Raw genomic sequence first — 20,349 nt, forward strand, 5'->3', positions numbered from 1 at the left:
ATTAAGCTCGAGACCCTGGTTCTTGACCCCACACTGTGCAACTGGGTCCTGGACTTTGACGGGCCGCCCCCAGGTGGTGAGGGTAGGAAACAACATCTCCACCCTGCTGATCCTCAAAACGGTGGCCCCACAAGGGTGCGTTCTCAGCCCCCTCCTGTACTCCCTGTTCACCCAGGACTGCGTGGCCATGCACGCCTCCAACTCAATCATCAAGTTTGCAGACGACACTACAGTGGTAGGCTTAATTACCAACAACGATGAGACGGCCTACAGGGAGGAGGTGAGGGCCCTCGGGAGTGTGGTGTCAGGAAAATAACCTCACACTCAACGTCAACAAAACAAAGGAGATGATAGTGTACTTCAGGAAACATTAGAGGGAGCACCCCCTTATCCACATCGACGGGACAGTAGTGGAGAAGGCGGAAAGTTTTAAGTTTCTCGGCGTACACATCACGGACAAACTGAAAATGTCCACCCACATAGACAGCGTGGTGAAGAAGGCGCAACAGCACCTCTTCAACCTCAGGAGGCTGAAGAAATTTGGCTTGTCACCAAAACCACTCACAAACTTTTACAGATGCACAATCGAGAGCATCCTGTCGGACTGTATCACCGCCTGGTACGGCAACTGCTCCGCCCACAACCATAAGGCTCTCCAGAGGGTTTGTGAGGTCTGCACAACGCATCACCGGGGGCAAACTACCTGCCCTCCAGGACACCTACACCACCCGATGTCACAGGAAGGCCAAAAAGATCATCAAGGACAACAAACACCTGAGCCACTGCCTGTTCACCCCACTATCATCCAGAAGGAGAGGTCAGTACAGGTGCATCAAAGCTGGGACCGAGAGACTGAAAAACAGCTTCTATCTCAAGGCCATCAGACTGTTAAACAGCCATCACTAACATTGAATAGCTGCTGCCAACATACTGACTCAAATCTCTAACCACTTTAATAATACAAAATTTGATGTAAAAAATGTATCGCTAGTCACTTTAAACAATGCCACTTTATATAATGTTTACATACCCTACATTACTCATCTCATATGTATATACTGTACTCTATACCATCTACTGCATCTTTCCTATGCCGTTTGGCAGTCGCTCATCCATATATCTATATGTACATATTCTTATTCATTCCTTCACACTTGTGTGTATAAGGTAGTTGTGGTAGTGTGTATAAGGTAGTTGTGTGAAATTGTTAGATATTACTGCATGGTCGGAACTAGAAGCACAAGCATTTCGCTACACTCGCATTAACATCTGCTAACCATGTGTATGTGAGCAATAACATTTGTTTGATTGAGAAGATGGTCAAGTGACCACTTTTCTTCTTCATTGGCTGATATCTTCCATCTCATAGGAATCCTCACCCAGTTGACTACTTTAAGTTGGTTGAAGCCATCATTGGCACTGTCCATGCTAAAACAGGTTATATCAATGATGAGTCCTCTATCTATCTCTATGACAACAGGCACAACTCAGTTAAAGTCATTTTTTTCAAAGTTGCCGAAATGCCACGTGTGTCCACTTATGTGCATTCATAACAACCTAACCATTACAACATTTCTGTTCAATCAAATAAGTCTCACGTAGCAAATTAGCAATAACGTTTTTTGTTGACCAAATTCGATACCCTCATGGACCTCAATACAAAATGTTCTCACTTCGTGGGCTTATTTTGGTGGACAGATTTTGCGGGCAGAGTAAAACCTCTGGTGCAATTAAAATAAATTCCACTCAGTTATAAAACATGAGAGTTTCATTGAATCTGACAGGGCACACTTCCAGATACCAAAAAATGTAACTTTTCTCTGGAAACAATGTTCATATACTCTTTTAACCTCAGTGCTTAGAATAGCCAATTCTATTTCCACCAAATGTGATCTCTTCTTTTTGAAGCCCTCAAGCCAGGGTCAACTTGTGGGTAAACTAATGTATTCTGGGAAATGTAATATTTTCCCCATATTGAACAAAATGTAAGTGATTAGTTAAGTATAATAACTTTGCATGCAGGTTTTGTTTTCGTTGATCATTCATTTTATTGTTTCAACAATATTTTATGTGCATGTATATAACGACACGTTTGATGTGTTGTGTACAAGTATACAGCTAACATAGAATAGAAGAGACATTTTCATTTCACTGAATTCAATTCTATTTCCTTTAATTCTATTCCATATCCTGTTTACTACTTCAATTGGAATTCAATTGAAATTCAATAATTTAATTGGAATTTATCAGACATTCTCAATTAAATTCTGAATTGAGCCCAACCCTGTTTCCTATGGAAGATTGACAGTATCATTTAAAACTGATATTCCCATTCGGGTCAGCGTTCTCTGATGTGACCCTCCAACCATCTTTTGAGGTACCATTTGAAAGTTGACATTTCTATTGTATTCCCATTTTAGTACATTTAACAGCCAAAACATGACTCCCACCCTTTATTCAAGAGCATGCTGAATTGAGCCCAACCCTGCTGTGAATCTCTTCCGGGAGGAAATCACAAGTGTATCCCAGACCAACCCCACAGATTGTGACGTAGGCCTGGCTCAGACTGCGATGGAGGATTCTGGCCAACAGTGGGTGACCTTGACATACCCCGGGGGAGAACGAACAGCCCATACTCAGAGGAGCAAGTGTAAGTAATTTATCTCTTCATGATTTTCATATGCCTGGAATTATATACTGAATCTACTTCCTATTGACATTTATTCTGTAGCTCATCTCACTGTGCACACAACATTTAGAGCTAAGTTCACTAGAGACAATAATAGATTTAGTTTCAGTCAGAATGTTTCTCTCTTGTCAGCATGCATACATAAATTGTTCACCTGCAAAAATTCCTAAACAATCTAATCTGAATTCCCGATCTCTCTCTCTCTCTCTCTGTGTTTATCCCAGCAGTAGGAGGAGTCAGGGAGAAACTCCAATCAGAGCTGAGAGGGAGGTGCGTGTCATTGTGTGATGGAACCCCAGCAGGACAAGAGGTGCGGAGCCACTGCCTCACACACTCCTACGTTGAACTCCTCATCACCGAGGGCAACGTCCAATGGCACAACGATAGGTATGCTGCCACGCGAACCATAAGGTCACCATCAGATATGCCCACTGCTAATGAGGAAGCAACAATCAAGCTTGACAATATCTTCAAACCACCGTTATCTCTGGATTGGCCTGAAGTAAAAACCGTCCTGTTGAAGGGACCCGCGGGCTCACGCAAGATGGCAATTGTCTAGAAGTTTGTTTTTAACTGAGCCGAGGACAGAGCCAATCAGGATGTCGACTCCTTGTTTGTCTTTCCCGTCAGTGAACTCAATTGGCTAATTGACCGGAGCTTCAGTCTGAGTGGCCTCATCAGCCACTTCCACTCGTCCATGACGTCAGAGAGCGAGAACCCTGGTCTGGATCTGAGTGGTCTGGATCTGGATCTGATCCTCCTAGCGAACCTCATCTGGTGTCAGCTGCTTCTTCCCTCCACCTACGTCTGGGTGATCACCAGGCCTGCGGCTGCCAGTTTCATCCCCATCAACAGTGCTTGACAGAGATACGGGGCTTTGACGACACCCAGAAGAGGGAGTTCTTTAGAAAGAGGTTTGGCGATCAGAGTCTGGTGCACAAAGCTATCTCCCTAGTCATGAAAGCTATTGCCCTAGTCATCACGGAACCTCTGCATCCTGTATCAAACACCGTTGTGCTGTGAGATGTTGGCGGCCATTTTAGAAAATACTGAGGTGGGAGAGTGTGTGTCGGTTTGAAGAACGATCGAAATGGTAAACACTCAGAATCAATCAGAGAGGTTGTTCGTAAGCTTGGGAAGCTGGCTTTTCTACAACTGGAAAGAGAAAGCCTCATATTCAGCGAGAGCGATGTGAAGGAATGCGGAATCAACATCTCCAAAAGTTCCATATTCCACAGGTTGTGTAGGCCGCTCATCGCAGGGTGTGAGATGTACCTGGAGGAAATGTACCGCTTTGCGTACACAGGCATTCAATACTACCTAACTGCTCTGCACGTGTTTCTCACCTACACAAATAAAAGGAGAAAACTACTACTCCAACCTACTACCGCCAACAATTGAAAGGGACGTTCAGGAGAGAAACTCTTTTAGACCTCCACAGATGCTCCGTGGACAGGGTTTTATGGAATACGCATGTAACTTATGACCTCTTCCTCTGCTTCCTCCTTGGCCTCTCAACAACACCCAACCAGACTCTCTTAGATCTAGCATGTCTAGGGAAAGGTTTAAAGGTCACAGGCTCCAAGGGGATCACAGAGATCACGGTGGAATACATTAAGCAGGCGATCAAGGCTGAGCCTTACCCTCAGACCACCGTGGCACTTTTTCGCGGTCTGCGGGAGCTAGGGGACGCCTCGCTGGGCAGGGAGGTCCGACGCTACCTGAGCTCTGAGTCCCGGTGGGGGTTCCTGCAGGAGCCCTACTAATGCTGGGAGCTGGCGGACATGCTTTGGGCAGGCGGGGAGGTGGAGAGGGAAGTGTTTATGGAGATGGAACAATTGAATTGGATGCACCGAATGAGCATGTGGGGATTTTGGAGGATGCAGACCGTACTTGGAGACAGACACTGGCAGGTCTACTAGAAAGACATCATTGCTGTATGAATGGTCTATTAGGGAGACATCACCACAGATTGTACTGCCACATCTACCAAATTGCCACTGCAAAGACTGTTTGGGGATTTTGAGTTTAGAGAGATGTATAGGTACATTAGGAAGGTAGGCTTGAGTGTTTTATATGTAGAGAAAGAAAAAGCGATGATTGCAATCCATGGCTGAGTAGTGGGTAGTAGTGTCTACTGAAAAATCTTAAAACCATTGTCTCAATTGTATCAAGGCTTAAAAATCCTTCTTTAACTTCTTATGGCTGCAAGCCCGACGTCGGTACACTTATGACAACAGCCAGCTCAAGTGCAGGGCGCGAAATTCAAAATATATATATTTTTAATATTTAACTTTCACACATTAACAAGTCCAATACAGCATATGAAAGGTACACATCTTGTGAATCCAGCCAACATGTCCGATTTTTAAAATGTTTTACAGCGAAAACAGCACGTATATTTATGTTAGCTCACCACCAAATACAAAGAAGGACAGACATTTTTCACAGCACAGGTAGCATGCACAAAGCCAACCTAACTAACCAAGAACCAACCAACCAAACTAACCAACAAACAACTTCATCAGATGACAGTCTTATAACATGTTATTCAATAAATCTATGTTTTGTTCGAAAAATGTGCATATTTCAGGTATAAATCATAGTTTACATTGCAGCTACAATCAGAAATTGCACCGAAAGCAGACAGAATAATTACAGACACCAACGCCAAATAACTAAATACTCATCATAAAACATTTCTGAAAAATACATAGTGTACAGCAATTGAAAGACAGGCATCTTGTGATTCCAGACAATATTTCCGATTTATCAAGTGTTTTACAGCGAAAACACAATATAGCGTTATATTAGCTTACCACAATAGCCAGAAAGACAAGCAATTTCCCAGTAGCAAAAGTAAGTGATCGTAACAAACAAGCAAAAGATATATAATTTTTGACTAACCTTGATTTTCTTCCTCAGATGACAGTCCTATGACATCAGGTTATACATACACTTATGTTTTGTTCGAAATTGTGCATATTTAGAGCTGAAATCAATGGTTACACAGTGTGCTAACTTAGCTACTTTTTCCCACTACGTCCGGATTTCTCCTGACACTTTTTCTGACACACATATTCTGACCAAATAGCTATTCATAAACATAACTAAAAAATACATGTTGTATAGGAAATGATAGATCCATTAGTTCTTAATGAAATCGCAGTGTTAGAATTCTAAAAATAACTTCATTACGATATGCAGCTTCGGTATAGCTAGAGTACCCAAACGTTGGCCGCCCACGACTAGTTCACATGTACGACAGATATATGAAATAGCATCATAAAATGTTTCTTACTTTTGCTGATCTTTCATCAGAATGTTGGATAAGGTGTCCTTTGTCCAGAACAATCGTTGTTTCGATTTAGAACGGCAACTTTCCCTCTTGATTTAGCACGCGCACTAGCCAAGTGGCACGGATCTCTCCATCGTCAACAAAGTCAGAGAACGGAACACGGCAAAACTCCCAAAAAAATTTCAATAATCTGATTAAACTATATTGAAAAAACATACTTTACGATGATATGGTCACATGTATCAAATAAAATCAAAGCCGGAGATAGTAGTCGTCCATAACGGCAGCTAAACAGAAGGCAATCCCACTGTCCACCTGGCGCTCCTCAGAGTACCGGAAATGAGGGACACGTCATACAAAGAGCCTGTATTCCACTTCAGACCAAGATAAACACGAAATGTCTTCTCTCACAGCCTCTTGAATCCAGGGGAAGGTCTATGAAGTGCACGTAGACTCTTACGTATCATGCCCATGTATAGGCAGGAAGAAGAACAGAGCCTCGATTTCAGACTTTCCACTTCCTGGTCAGGAAGTTTGTGCCAAATGAGTTCTGTTTGACTCACAGATATAATTCAAACGGTTTTAGAAACTTAGTTAACCTGTCTCCTCCCCTTCATCTACACTGATTGAAATTGATTTAACAGGTGACATCAATAAGGGATCATAGCTGTCACCTGGATTTACCTGGTCAATGGTGTGTAATATTATCACATCTGACATTAACTTAATTACTGTTAACAGATTGTGCATTTAACTTGTTGATACTACATTAGCTATAATATAAAAAATGCACTACTAATTGCCATTGCCTTGTCTCCAGAACCTACGAACCAACAAGTTTAGAGACATTATATTAAGTCTTCAGCTATTAGCACAAGAACCAAGTGTCTACAAGATCCATTTGTATTTTAGTTGTTGAGTTGTTCCATCCACCCATTTCCAGGTGCCTTCCTTCATTGACTCAGTCTGACAAGTCCAGAACTTCAGATTGTTAGCCAGTTTATTCAGAAACACCTGGGGAAAGCATATTTAGTATGTTAAATATCTCTGCCTGTCTGTATCTGTCACTCTCCCTCTCTTTCACCTTCTCTCTCACCTGTTTGTCTCTACGGTTTATGATCACAAGGTCCGCTCCTCTTTTTATACATTCTGCTCTGTTCTGACTCCAAGTGTTCTTCTCTTTAAAGAGGAAATAACAGCTAGACTTGAATCTCTTCCAACTGACAGGACAGCATCCTGCAGAAGGAAAGCATATTTGTCAATGCAATCATATAACTTCAATATATCACAATAGTTTTTTCACATCAACTCAAATTCTCAGTTATTTGCATACTATACATACTCACCCAGTTCTTCTGAGATCTTTCTTTCCAGCTCTTGTCACGCCTGCTCCCGCTCTCCCTCTCTGGTGCTCGAGGGTGCCAGACGGCCTTCATTACGCACACGTCACCATCATTACGCGCAGCTGCGTATCATTGGAGCCACCTGGACTCCATTACCTTGTTGATTGCCCCTCCTATATTTATCTGTTCCTTGGTTAGATCCCAGTGTCAGCATTATTGTCGTTATGTGTTCATGCCCAGATGCTGTCCTGTTCCATGTCCGTTGCCAATTAAAGGGTCACTCCCTGTACATGCTTCTTGTCTCCCAGCGTCTGTCCTCACAGACTGTTGGAAGCATCAGGGAGTTTGTTTTAGTTTTAGTTGGTGACGTCGGGTCCGGATGCTATCGCCTAGTGAACCGGGGATGCCTCAGCTAGCTCGTCGAGCTTCCAAGCCTTAACTGGCTCGAGAGGTCGTCTTGTCTCGGTGGGCTCGGCCGGCGCCCACCCCACGTCATGCTTCAGCTGGCCATCAGGCTCCCCCACCTCAGCCGGTTCGTCAGTCTCCCACGCCTCTGCCGGTTCGTTGGGATTCTACTCCCCAGACGGCTTGTCCAGCGCCCATGCCTCGGCTGGCCCGTCAGGCTCGCCCAGGTGGTATGCCGGGTGGCGCACCTAGAGGTGGCGGTACTGTCGCGCTTGCTCCCGCTCTCCCTCTCTGGCGCTCGAGGGCGCCAGACTGCGTTCATTACGCACACCTGTCAACATCATTACGCGCAGCTGCGCATCATTGGACTCACCTGGACTCCATTACCTTGTTGATTGCCCCTCCTATATCTGTCTGTTTCCTTGCTTAGATCCCTGTGTCAACATTAATGTCATTGTGTTCCTGTCCAAACGCTGTTCTGTCCTGTCCATTGTCCGTGGTTAATTAAATGTTCACTCCCTCTACCTGCTTCTCATCTCCAGCGTCGTGCTTACAGCTCGGACATTTTCCTTTGTAACTGGTGTTTCTCTTCAGCCAAGATGTTGTAACGGGTTTGTAGCTGGGCTCTGTTTCTAGTCATTGTGTTAAAATGGGCCTGTAACTGATCTCTGTCTTTATTCAAGGCGTTGAAAGAAGTCTCCAGCTGGTCTCTCTCCTTAGTCAACTTTTTGTAACTAGGTATTCCTTCTCTGAAGTATGGTTGGCCGTTAAAAGAGAAAGAGATCTGGACAGTTGATTGTAGTCATCGTCATCTGTGATGGAACAGAGAACAAATGTATAATTTTATGTTTCTTTACACACACACTGACGCTAACACACACGAACATACACACTCACACCCTACCACCTGTGATTTTTGAATAGTCACAGTATACAGAGAGACTTACGATTGGTCAGCAAGAGAACACACAGCAGTCCCAGAGAAACTGAGGCCAGTCTGTAAGGCTGACAGTTATGATTCCCAAGTGTCAGTCTTGCAGGTGTCGAGAAACAAATATCACATACACCTGACTTGGTCCTACTGTATCTATCTTAGTCTTTCCAGCTGACCAGTTGCTCCCTCATAAACAATGCTGTTCTGATACCAAGAGGAACTGATATTGTGGTTTCCCTCACACACAGACAGACAGTAACAGCAATTCTGTCCTCTACTCCCATTTCCATGAAATTATTTGGTTCCAATTCAAAAGGAATGTGTTTTGTGTGAAATGTGTCATTACTACATAGAAAGACAACGTATAATGACTTTTAACATGATTCTGATTGATTTATAAAACTTTGCAGCATTTCATACATACTTATAAAAGGTCAACAAAAAAAGCACAACAAAGTCAAGGTATTGGAGTGGCCATCACAAAGCCCTGACCTCAATCCCATAGAACATTTGTGGGCAGAACTGAAAAAGTGTGTGCGAGCATGGAGGCCTACAAATCTGACTCAGTGACTCCACCTCTGTCAGGAGGAATGGGCCAAAATTCACCCAACTTATTGTGTGAAGCTTGTGGAAGGCTACCTGAAACATTTGACCCAAGTTAAACCATTTAAAGGCAATGCTACCAAATACACTCAAATAGTATGTAAACTTCTGACCCACTGGGAATGTGATGAAAGAAGTAAAAGCTGAAATAAATAATTCTCTATACTATTATTCTGACATTTCACATTCTTAAACTAAAGTGGAGATCCTAACTGACCTAAGACAGGGCATTTCTTACTCAGATTAAATGTCAAGAATTGTGAAAAACTGAGTTTAAATATTTTTGCCTAAGGTGTATGTAAACTTCCACCTTCACCTGTATATAATTTTATTTTATTTTATTTCAGGCAGTAACACAACATAATGTGGAATAGTCAAGGGGTATTAATACTTTCTGAAGGCACTGTATGCTCTTCAGGAGGTGATGATATTACAACCAAACAATTCAATAAATGTTAACAAACCCTTAAATGTTATGCAGTTGTCAATGGTTTTAGCAGAGCTGTGGTCTCCTTGTCCCCCAGCAGGCAAATCAAACGCTCTGCACCGTATTGTGACGTCTTATTGATAACGACCTATAGAAAAATCTAGAAATGAAATAGCATAGATTGCAACAACTCACTATGGTATCGACAGATTTCGTTTTTTCAGACCATAGCAATCTAAACCAAATTATTGGCACCCTTGGCAAACATGTAAAAAAATACTGTATGAAATAAATAATACAAATACTGAGCTATATTGTATTTTATACTAATACAATTTCTCAGAGAAAGAGATTTTGTTTATCAAGTCGAAAACATTTTTCAAAAATAAAAATTGTCAAAAACCTTCAATATCTCACCTTGCAAGGATAACGAGGCGGGTTGTGACAAAAACTCACACTCATTCTTATGTTTAATAAATGTATCGTGTAGTGTGTGTGTGGCAGACTTACAATGATGGCAAAAAACAACATTTGCGAGTGCGCTGACCCTGGTACTAGAGGGGGTACGCAGGTAGAGGTTGAATGTTTGAAGGGGTACTGGGCTATAAAAAGTTTGATAACCACTGCAGTAGGGTATTGTGTATGCTATGCTTTTATGATGAATTAAAATATGATTTGAGTGCCAACATTTTGGTCCACCTACATTTTATTAAATGTTATACCTCTGAAAAAGGAGAAATATGATAAATGATTCACACTGCCACGTAGCATCAACGGCGTACTACATTGTTAGAACTGTAATGTTTGAATTTTGATAGCGTTTTAATGTAAACCTATAGGGAAGACAGGCCATGTGGCGATGTACAGATTGAAATATATCTTCATTTTTTAAGTTCCTAACTTGTACAGATTTTCTCAGGCCCCACATAAAGCCCCGACCTCAAGTTTGGGAACCAATGTGCTAACTTCTCTCTGCTAACTTCCTCTCTCTCCCTCTGTGTCCTCTGCTTCCTCCTGCATGCATTGCAGCCTGCCTCAGCCTCACCACTGAGCGCTACATCAATGTTTGTCTCAGTATTCTACTCTCTGTAAAGCAAAGTTATTAGAACTTAGAGGTGTATTTTTTTGCTCCTGCTGAGGTAGCCTCCGTTTAATGTTAGCTTCTTACTTCATCCTGCTGGCTGGCTAAGTAATACTATCCAGAGCCCTTCAACATTACTGCAATACAAGTATCTGGAAGCAGCTAGCCACCTGACTGACTGACATATCTATATGCGACTATTTACCAGTTGTGCACTCCAGAGGAGGTTTTGGGAGGAGCTATAAGAGGACGGGCTCATTGTAAAGGCTGGAATGGAATTAGTGGAACAGAGTCAAACACGTTGTTTCCATGTGCTTGGTGTGTTTGGTACCATTCCATTTCATGGCCCCCTTCTCCTACAGCTCCTTCCACCAGCCTCCTCTGGCGCATTCATTCTCCGAGAGTCGGTTTTTTTATTATTTGGGGGATGTCTGTAGACATGGCAGGAGTTGCGGGACAGTTTTAAAATGGCCTTTTGTCATTTCTGGGTACACCACAAAGGCTGCTGGGATAAGAGTTGTGGTTGTGTTGTGGTTGTGTTGTATGGTTGTGTTGTGTGGGTGAAAAACAAATGCAATACATTACATACATAGTGTACCTCACATAATACAACACAGAAGAATACAAGGTAATGTAAACTGCAAACAGTTGAAGAAGCAGCAGATATTCTTCCTGGGGTCCACAAGTTCAAGTTTATAATTGTATAAGTTCAGTGAAATTCAAAATTTTCTCCAATAGAAGGTGCTCTTGACCAATCTAAGCTCAGGTTCATCACGATACAACAAGTCTGAGCCCTTGTCTCAATAAAGATTTATACAATAGTGTGTTGCGCTCAGAGCTGATGTCAATAAAGGATAATCATTTATTTTACCTTCGTCATCTCCCGGGTCTCCATCTTCACAGAGTGTAGTGATGTTGACAGTGATGGTCCGGTTACTAACAGGGTTGGCAGCTACACAGCTGTAAATTGAGTTGCAATGTTCTCTCTCTACCTCCAGAGGGAGTAAGAGGTTAGGTTGGTGGTGAGATCAGGTCTGTTGAGATCTCACATGCACCTGTAAGGTCCTACCCATTTAGGCAGCTACGTCTTGTCGGTATGTCGGCCTGTGTTTACTTAAATTATGTGCATTTGGTTTATTGATTGCAGCCTAACATGGTGGTAATTATGTTAGAGCAACTATTTGTGCTGAACATACCAGTAGCCTATTTTACAGCTACGCCTAACATTAAGTGTAATCCTGTATGTCCTAATAATATAATTAAAATGAAAGCACATTGCATAGGCCTACGATATGGATGATTTATTGATTGGGGTAGTCCTATTCGGGATAGGGGAATTAGGCTTGCAGTCAGTTGTGTGTCAATCAATCAATCAATTTTATTTTATATAGCCCTTCGTACATCAGATAATATCTCGAAGTGCTGTACAGAAACCCAGCCTAAAACCCCAAACAGCTAGAATGCAGGTGTAGAAGCACGGTGGCTAGGAAAAACTCCCTAGAAAGGCCAAAACCTAGGAAGAAACCTAGAGAGGAACCAGGCTATGAGGGGTGGCCAGTCCTCTTCTAAACTAAAATAGTTTACCTTTGTTGTACCACAATTATAGAATATGCTATTTGTTTATATTTGCCAATTGTGTCCTATTCAATGTCTGGGGAAAAGGTTTTCCATATTCCTCCGCAAAACATTGCAATTATTATTTATAGACTAATTTATTTAGTCATTCATGTAATAATAAAAGAATATATATTTATGTTCATATAAAGAAAGATGGTGCAGAGGTTGAGTAGATATAGGCTTTAATTTAATTCATTTCATTATATTTCCTATAGGTTGGGTTGTTGTATTGAAACAATGTGTTGTATTTGCATCACTGCAAACCATTCCTGTCTTTACCTCTGTTGGAGAGAGATACAGAGATAAATATTTTTTATTTATTTTATCGTTATTTTACCAGGTAAGTTGACTAGCAGCATCTGGTCTCCCATCCAGGGACTGACCAGGACCAACCCTGCTTAGCTTCAGAAGCAAGCCAGCAGTGGTATGCAGGGTGGTATGCTGAGAGATATATTGAGAGAGGTAAAGTAAATAGGGTAGTAAATAAAGCTTTTTCATGGGAGAAAGAAGCTCTTACAGGTTGTGGTTTGCACAATATCTGCAACCTGGCCTCAGAGGAATTCGTAAGATTACTATATAATATTTTCTCCACCATTTAGTATGATACATTACTTTAGGTTAGGTTACATTATGAATGGAATAGCGATCGTACAATTTCACAAGAATTAGAGGACTGTTTGACAGTTCTTACGAATTGGATGATGTACCTTATCATACATCTTGGATATGTATAGTATTATACGTGTTTCTCTGAGACCAGGTTGCTTGTTGTGTTGTAACAACAAAGGAGAATTATGGGGAGAATTTACATTGGAGGTTAGAAAAATTAAAACTAACGACAAAGGTTAGGATAATTTATGTAAAAAGGGAATTGGATTAAGGTTAGAATAATTGATAGGGGAAGGGGAAGCTAAAATGCTACAGTTGACCATGACACGACTCGAACACACAACCTTTGGATTGCTAGACGGTCGCGATATATGCCCTACCCATCCTCCCCAACCAACCTCCCTCCTATCATTTCTGTCTTAAGTAACCTTCTGTCTTTGCACCTCCAATAAGTAGTATTGATCATAAAGATTTACGTAAAATACCAAATGTCTGTCCATTGAGTCCAGTCTGGCACAATAACTACAGAGCATGTCAACACTTGATTGGTTGTTTTGATTCACAAGACATGTGGAACAATGATTATAAACTCCACATTTACAGTATCTGTGATTGTAAATTAACTGATTCATCTCTCGTTAGAATTGATCTGAGTTAAAGGGTCTTTTCCCCTGAAAGATTTCTTTCCTTCTCTCCAATTACTTCCTTTTTCTCACACCATAACAGGAACAGTATAGACTTGTTTGTGTTTCCCATGTCAATTAAGTTTGAGGGCAATTAGTTCTGTGATGATGTGTCTATCTATACAGGATGTGCCCAACCAATATATTAAAATGGAATACCGATCAGCTTTTCATTCATGCATTTCATTCAAAGTAGGCATGTTAAAGGTTAGTTAGACTGCTCCACTCTAAACAGAAAATATTGGTGGTTTCCTGTGATTACGTGGTCAGTGTCTATCTGTCATGTAGAGGCCAGATGGTAGAGTGAAAGACGTGTGGTTGAGGAACAGGTCATGTGCTTTATTAAATAGATCATGGGCAGAGAAGTGAGATGGGTGAAAATGTTGCAGTTAGTTTCAAGACAAGTGTTGAGCAAAAAATTAGCAAAAGAAAATACACAACACAATGTAACTCCAAGTCAATCACACTTCTGTCAAATCAAACTGTCCACTTAGGAAGCAACACTGATTGACAATAAATTTCACATGCTGTTGTGCAAATGGAATAGACAAAAGGTGGAATTTATAGGCAATTAGCAAGACACCCCCAATTAAGGAGTGATTCTGCAGGTGGTGACCACAGACCACTTCTCAGTTCCTATGCTTCCTGGCTGATGTTTTGGTCACTTTTGAATGCTGGCGGTGCTCTCACTCTAGTGGTAGCATGAGACGGAGTCTACAACCCACACAAGTGGCTCAGGTAGTGCAGCTCATCTAGGATGGCACATCAATACGAGCTGTGGCAAGAAGGTTTGCTGTGTCTGTCAGCGTAGTGTCCAGAGCATGGAGGCGCTACCAGGAGACAGGCCAGTACATCAGGAGACGTGGAGGAGGCCGTAGGAGGGCAAAAACCCAGCAGCAGGAACGCTACCTCCGCCTTTGAGCAGGAAGAGCACTACCAGAGCCCTGCAAAATGACCTCCAGCAGGCCACAAATGTGCATTTGTGGCCAATGTGAGTAAGACCTTTAAACGGGCCAACATTCACAAGGCCGCAGGGCCAGATGGATTAGCAAGACGTGCACTCCGATCACGCACTGACCAATTGGCAAGTGTCTTCACTGACATTTTCCACTTCTCCCTGTCTGAGTCTGTAATACCAACATGTTTAAAGCAGAGCACCATAGTCCCTGTGCCCAAGAACACGAAGGTAACCTGCATAAATGACTACCGACCCATACGTCTGTAGCCATGAAGTGCTTTGAAATGCTGGTCATGGCTCACATCAACACCATTATCCCAGATACCCTAAACTCACTCCAATTTGCATACTGCCCCAACAGATGATGCAATTTCTATTGCACTCCACACTGCACTTTCACACCTGGACAAAAGGAATACCTATGTGAGAATGCTATTCATTGACTACAGCTCAGCGTTCAACACCATAGTGCCCTCAAAGCTCATCACTAAGCTAAGGACCCACGCACCACTCTGATCCTCAATACGGCGGCCCCTCAGGGGTGCGTGCTCAGTCTCCTCCTGTACTCCCTGTTCACTCATGACTGCATGGCCAGGCATGACTCCAACACCATCATTAAGTTTGCCGATGACACAACAGTGGTAGGCCTGATCATCGACAATGACAAGACAGCCTATAGGGAGGTCAGAGATCTGGCCATGTTGTGCCAGGACAACAACCTCTCCCTCAACTTGATCAAGACTAAGGAGATGATTGTGGACTACAGGAAAAGGAGGACCGAGTATGCCCTCATTCTCATCGACGGAGCTGTAGTGGAGCAGGTTGAGAGCTCCAAGTTCCTAGGCGTCCACATCACCAACAAACTAACATAGCCCAAGTTCACCAAGACAGTCGTGAAGAGGACACAACAAAACCTATTCCCCCTTAGGAGACTGAAATTGATTTAGCATGGGTCCTCGGATCCTCAAAAGGTTCTATAGCTGCACCATCGAGAGCATCCTGCCTGGTTGCATCACTACCTGGTATGGCAACTGCTCGGCCTCCGACCGCAAGGCACTACAGAGGGTAGTGCATACGGCCCAGTACATCACTGAGGCCAAGCTTCCTGCCATCCAGGACCTCTATACCAGGTGATGTCAAAGGAAGGCCCTAAAAATGGTCAAACACTCCAGCCACCCTAGTCATAGACTGTGCTCTCAGCTACCGCACGGCAAGCAGTATTGGAGCGACAAGTCTAGGTCCAAGAGGCTTCTAAACAGATTCTACCCCCAAGCCATAAGACTCCTGAACATCTAATCAAATGTCTGCTATTTGCATTGCCCCCCCCCCCCCCCCCCCCACCTTGTTACGGTGCTGCTACCCTCTGTTAATTATCTATGCATAGTCACTTTAATAACTCTACCTACATGTACATATTACCACAATTACTTCGACTAACCGGTGCCCCCGCACATTGTACCGGTAGCCCCTGTATATAGCCTTGCATTGTTATATTACTGCTGCTCCTTAATTATTTCTTACTTTTATTTTTAAAATTTTGGGGGGCATTTTTGCTTAAAACTGTATTTATTGTTGGTTAAGGGCTTGTAAGTAAGCATTTCACTTTAAGGTCTACACCTGTTTCATTCAGCGCATATGACAAATACAATTTGATTTGATTTAAATGAAATGTATGGGTAAATCTTTGACTTGATATACAAAAAAGCTCAGTACAAAAATCTATTTGTTTCCAACGTAACCTAATAGCCATTGCCTCTAACGAGTAGGTGGCTTTAACTCACCAAACATCTGCTTTTTATGTTCACAGCTGCAATCCACTGCCAAGCGAAATAATGACCAGCTATAAAAGATACAGGGGAGGCACTTACATGTAAACAACAGAACAGACAGAACTGAAAAAAGCTTTGGACCAGCAGTAACATAGCAAACACACTAGTGAATTGTATTAAGAGGTTCCATTTTTTTTAACCTATACATTGGGACAATGGGCACTTGAAAAGAGGGACCATCCTACTAATAACCCTAGGCATAGTTATTTAATTTGTCTGCATCAGTGAATCTCATCGAGGCCCCAATTCAACAAAAGACTGAGAATGACCAATAAAGGAAGTCTGAAATGATAACAGCACAATCATTAAATGGGAATTTTCTCCAATAACAACTGTGCGTCCATTAAGTTCTCAACAAATTTTACTATAATTTTGTCTCCACATTCACTTTAGGATGTAACGCCTTCTATTGGATGTGAATTATCATGTCACCCTCTCATTAACTTCCTGTTCTCTCTCTCCTTCATGCTGTGTCAACATCCTCATTGGCAGTCATGCGATGTAACTGGAGTGTATCTTAAACTAATGTTGAGGTTAGGGTTGTCTCTAAGCAGATCCAGTTCTGGTATACCTCTTCGCTCCTCCTAGACAGGGAGAGGGAAAAAGGTAGGGAGGGAAGGATTGAGAGGGACAAGGAAAGAGGAGCAGAGAGGGGCGAGAAGAGGTGTAGGAAAGCAAAAAATAAATAAAAGAAAAAGGATCATCTTTCATTATTAGATACTTTATACCAGAGTAAGGAAACAAGACAGGTCTGATGCTCTCTTGTCTATTCTCATTGTTCTGCATTATGTACCTCAACATTCAACACATCTAGAACCATTCCTAAATCTAGTGGGAGGAATCATGAAGCCAAACTTAAGTCCATAGACTTGGAAAATACTGTACTATTGAAAACATGGGAAGATTAATCATTACTATACTGAACCAAAATATAAATGCAACATGCAACAATTTCAAAGATGTTACTGTGTAACAGTTCATATAAGGAAATCAGTCTTTTCAAATAAATGAATTACTTATTCTGATTGTCCGGGCCTGGACTCCCACCTGGGTGGGCCTGGCTTCCAAGTGGGTGGACCTATTCCCTCCCAGGCCCACCAATTGCTGTGTCCTTGCCCAGTCATTTGAAATCCATATATTAGGGCCGAATTAATTAATTTCAATTGACTGATTTCCTTATATAAACTGTAACTCAGTAAAATATTTGAAATTGTTGCAAGTTGCATTTATATTTTTGTTCAGTATAGTAATGACTTTGATCTTCCTGTGTCTTTAACAGTATTTGCCAAGTCTGTGGACTTTATAAAACTTGGCTTCACGGTTCCTCCCATTAGATTTGGAAATGGTCCTAGATGTGGGGACTGTTGAGTTACTTCCTGCAGAACAATGAGAATAGACAAGAGAGCGTCAGACGTGTCTTATTTCCTTCTTCTGGTACAAAGTATCTAATAATGAAACAGTTTCCTTTTTCTTCTTCTTTGCTTTCCTACTGGCACAGAGCTACAGCCTACAGTTGTAGCCATGAGGGCTGCTAAAACTGCTGTATTACATCTCTTATATTTAACAGCCTGTAGTATTATTACTAAACTGGTTATCTGTTGGTTTAATGTGAGTTCTCTGCATACTGAATGTCATCTCGCTTTCTTTCAGATGAATCTATGAAGGCAAATAAAGGAAATTAAATATACAGAGTGGGTGGGAGTAACTGACAGATATGCACAAATGCTCATCCCCAAGACAGGTTCTACAAACACTAAGGACTCATGTTACTATGGGTACCTGTGTCTGTGCTAGAGGTCTTTTTGGTGCCAGAGAAGCTATAAAAGTAATGATTGTCAGAGTGTGCGTGTGTGTATGTGCCTTCGGCTTTTTCAACATTTAGAGAAGTGGTCTGAGACAATGCAGCTGTCTGACCAAGCAGGGGAAATGGGATACCTAGTCAGTTGCACAACTGAATGCATTCAGCTGAAATGTGTCTTCCTCATTTAACCCAACCCGAAGTGTGGAAGATAGACCACTTCATTTGACCTGCATCTGTTGTTCAGGCAAACATTTCCTACCTTTTCCAAAAAACTATCCTTGATCATTAAAAACGATTGTGCACAACATGTTTTGATATTGAATAGGAGAATAACCTCACCCCTTTAATAGATGATTGCCTGCATGTGAGTGTCCGTTTCTCCTCTTCTTAAGATATTTTGCAAGTCCAACAAGTCCTAAAGTAACCAAAATGCAGATTACTGCACTAATAAGACAATCTCGAGTCCTCTCATCACCATCTAAATTAAAAAGAAAGAAAACAATACTTTTATTAAAACATTGGGTTTCATAAAATGAGCTCTACCATACTTAGTGTTTCATATACAGTGGGGCAAAACAGTATTTAGTCAGCCACCAATTGTGCAAGCTCTCCCACTTAAAAAGATGAGCGAGGCCTGTAATTTTCATCATAGGTACACTTCAACTATGACAGACAAAATGAGGAAAAAAATCCAGAAAAATCACATTGTAGGATTTTTAATGAATTTATTTGCAAATTATGGTGGAAAATAACACATCGGTGGTGTGCAAATGAGCCCCACCTCCTCCATTCCCTCTACATTCATAAACTCCCCATAACCTGGTAGCACCAGCCTGGTCGAAAGAGGGTTCTCTCAGGACGCCTTTAACTCGTCGGCAAAATATTTAAACGGGGTAAGCGACACTTCACCGCTGCAGGGACAGGAGGTAAAGACCTTCCCCCAAATCTGGAGGAACTCTGCTGCGGTTTAGAAGACAGCCAATCCACCCCAAGGTAATCTGCTGCCCTCTGACACGGCTCCATCAAAGGCGCATTAACCACCAATGGTTCACTCTCCCTGCCTAATCCAAAGCCGGGGCTTTAAGGCTCCCCCGGACTGATGTCATTCGATTCACACTCTGAAAATCCTCCAGAGCCAACCAGGGATAGTATATCATCCCGGAATCCGTGCTCTAAACACTGCCAGAGTTATCGGTTCTGCTCTCTCCCGGCCTCAGACAAACCCATTCCTAAGGTCTTTTTACCAGAAGACCCTTTACCAGCAGGCCCAATCTCTCTCACAAAGTCAGCCCGACGCTCAGTGGAAGACAATTGCCGGAGAAAGCCTCCTGAGTCTGTTTTTACCCCAGGCAAACAATAAAGCACTCCTGAGTAGCTTTCATTTTCATTGTGAAACCACATGCCCTAGGGTATGGCCGGAGGTTCAAACTCGGCTGGTTAGCCTTTGTGAACTTACTCCTACCACTGGCCATCTTTCTCAAGCAAGGAAGAACTGGCTACACTAGCAGAGCAGAAAGTAGTGGGGTATTAGTAAACACAAATCCTACTCAAGCAAGAAAGCACTGGCTACACAAACAGAGCAGAAAATAGTTGCAATTTAGCAAACACAAAAACCGATACCAAGACCCAAAACTCTCAACATCTAGGGGGACGAGAACTCTCACCCCACTAACCTAAGTCAGAGCCAAATGTCCTAGTCTTGGTGTGTTTAAAAAGTTTGTAAATTGTTTGACACATTCTTCCTTCAAGCGAGTTGAAGAGCGATGAATTGAAGATAAGAGTGCGAGCCCCTGTATTATAACCAGGAAGGCGGGGCTTCCAAGGTTGGGCTTGGCATTGGGCGTGATTTCAGGTGAATATGATTGGTCGTTAACTCCCCATAGTATGTCATACCAAGTGACCGACTGAAAGGGGAAAGATAGAAAATATGTAGAAATTATAATGGATCTATATATTTTAAAACAACTGACCTTTTTCTGGGCCACAAATAGCTTTTGACTAACAAATCGGTCAGGAAAAGTACTTCAAGTTAGCTTTTTCATTCTGCTTGGTTCATCTTAAAGAGCCGGTTC

The sequence above is a fragment of the Salvelinus namaycush genome, chromosome 8 (genome assembly GCF_016432855.1).
Source record: "Salvelinus namaycush isolate Seneca chromosome 8, SaNama_1.0, whole genome shotgun sequence".
Taxonomy (NCBI): Eukaryota; Metazoa; Chordata; class Actinopteri; order Salmoniformes; family Salmonidae; genus Salvelinus; species Salvelinus namaycush.